The sequence below is a fragment of the Eucalyptus grandis genome, chromosome 1, assembly GCF_016545825.1.
Source record: "Eucalyptus grandis isolate ANBG69807.140 chromosome 1, ASM1654582v1, whole genome shotgun sequence".
NCBI lineage: Eukaryota > Viridiplantae > Streptophyta > Magnoliopsida > Myrtales > Myrtaceae > Eucalyptus > Eucalyptus grandis.
Window position 1 is genome coordinate 47,339,713 of NC_052612.1, and position 2,733 is coordinate 47,342,445.

Sequence of the window (2,733 nt, forward strand, 5' to 3'; positions counted from 1 at the left end):
TATCTTTTCATTGTTTGTATCTCATGTCCACTAGAGTTGTCTAGATTGGACTGGAGAATTCCATGTCAGAAATTGGATCACAATTTCCAACAGCCGTAAATCACTACCACATCAATGGGAGATATTATTTTTCGTTCATTTCCTTGACTCGCCTAATTCGTTTCCCATTTTCGCAAGTTTCTTTCCTTGGACTACGCACAACGACCCTCTTCTTGTGATGCAAAAATGTTGATGCTAAATGGGAGAAATGCCTGAACATGACTGGCGAAATTTAAGTACCAACGGCTCACAAAAGTTATTACATAGGCAGCCCTCCCTTTTTTGGAAAACTCGACACCCAATTCATCAAGAAGTATATCCATGTCAATTTCATGTATCGAATTCTTCATCAGTAAAATGAACAATGTGTACAATTGACTATTTAAAGAACTATACAAATGAAGTTTTACAAAGGAAAAGCTGATTCTCTTCTCATGCTGGATAAAAAGAAAGGAACTCAGCAGGAATACATGGAGAGATCTTCCATGCACGGGCATGCAATTTGAGAATCTCTTTCGCCTTTTCCTTGGTCTTGCTTGTGCCCTCAACTTGGAGGACTAGACACAACTTCGCAGCAACGCCTACTTGCAACATCTCTTGGACGATGCTCGGTGTCGCCGAGAACTTGGAGATGGACAAGAGAATCCTGACACTCTCTCGCTCGCTGTCTCTGAAACCCTTAGTATTTTCTTTGACACGATGGTGATCCCCGCTCCGTGCTCCAACAATTCGGCTCTTCCCTCTGCGCATTGGCACAGCACGTCCAAAAGCATAAGGATCATTTCGCTCTGCCATTCGTTGCGTGAATCCAGAAGAAGATCGATCAAGACTGGCACGGCGCTGGCTTCCCGGCTTTGACTCGGTTCCTACCCATCTGGCAGGCTCGGATAAGCAGTTTCAACGCAGATTTCGTTGCCTTCTGCGAGACTTGATCACGCAAAAGTCGAACTACTTCGACAAACAATTCCATCCTCAAACTTGAGAGTTGAATAATATCAGCAACTTCAAACATCGACTTTAGCAACATGACTGCGTATGCTCTAGAGTCACAGGTTCCGCTCTGCATGATTCGAGTCAACGAGTCCACAAACACTCCGCCGTCGCTTATGAGATTCTTAAGGCTGGCTTCCGAGAGTTGTAGGTGATATAGTAAGGCCAGAGCCTCATCAAGCGGTCTACTTGTGACCTCTAAACTGCCACAATTGGACGCGGAGGTTTCATTTTTCACTAGTGCTGCCAAGAAGTCGGCGGCACCAGCGGCTTCCATGCAGCATCGATTAGTGGCGTTCTCGGTGGCAATCGACCGTAGTCTTTTGAGGCACTTGTTTTGCATCTCCGGGGACTTGGCCTCACGGAGGAGCTTAGCAATCTGGGACTTGCTTATCGGAGATCTTGGGGTCGGAATCCTTTCAATGCCGTGCGCAGCATTGAGGGTGCACCATGACTGGATGAGCCGCCGGAGCGTGTGGTTAGGCGTCAATTCGCAGTCTGGAATCGCTTGCTTCGTCACGGGGCACGTGCTTTTCTTGACGGAGAAAAACCACTTCTCGATGCTCTCGCGGTCGTACGTTATCCCAGTCGGCACCGTGATGGGGTCCTTCATTAGCTGGAGAGAAATCGGGCATACGAAGAACGAGGGAATTTCGACTTCCTCCATCTGTATTGAAACTAGATCGCGAAAGAGACGAAGAACTTTTAATCCCGCGAGAGAGAGAGAGAGAGAGAGAGAGAGAGAGAGACTTGAGAAGGGCGAAGGGCGAAGGGCGAAGAAGAGCTCGAGAAATGCTTATGAATCCCTCCAAGAAGAAGAAGGGTTTGAACGATTTGATGGAGTTGGTTGAGTTCAGCTGGGTTTGAAGATGATTTGGGCGGGTTTTGAGTGTTTTATATATGAAGTTGGGAGGACGAGAGATTCAAAAGCGAGAAGGTCAAAACACGGATAAGTTCGAACAGGGTTTACGCGAAACACACACAAACCATGAACGAGAGGGAGAGAGTCAAAAGGAGTCGCCAAAAATAGCACGTTATCTTTCCTTGGAATATAATGGTCTGAAGCTTTGGTTAAGGTTGAATAAAGACTGGTTGGCGACAGCACGTGATCTTTCCTTGGACTAGAATAGTCTGAAGCTTTGGTTAAGGTCGGATAAAGACTGGTGAAGGAGGAAGGAAAGAGCACGTGCTATTTTGGCGACGCCTTTTGACTCTCTCTCTCTCTCTCTTTTTGATCGTGAGGGTGTCGAACTCCTCCGTTTTAGTCCACTCTAAATTGCACGTTACGGTGCCGACAAAGTCAACTAGAGAAACATCATCAATCTTAAATTGTACCATTCAAGGTTATACGTTATGTCGCGATCTAAATTTCGGATGCACCACCTAAAACTACGTCAATGAACTACTAAGTCTTTAAATTTATTTGGGTTCCCAAATCCATACCATTCGCCACTTAAAGTTCAAATATTTGACATGTAAAAGATTATTAACTAGGAGTCGTCACTAATTGATTTATGGTAGGTCGATTAGATACCTAAGTAAAATAATGAGAGGATTATTTTACTCCAACAATTATGAGTACGAACACTTGATTACACTAGATTTTTCTAATACATTTTTCTACCATTTCTTTTTATTTTTTAAAAATATTTTTGCGTAGCTTGGATTTATTTTAATCTAAATTACTATCATGTCAAAAGATGA

The 2,733-nt window shown here is 44.1% G+C and overlaps 1 pseudogene; it reads right to left on the reverse strand.

Moving 5' to 3' along the window:
- Positions 1-471: 471 nt before the first annotated feature.
- LOC120290334 lies at positions 472-1,706 on the reverse strand (annotated as a pseudogene).
- Between the last annotated feature and the right edge of the window lie 1,027 nt (positions 1,707-2,733).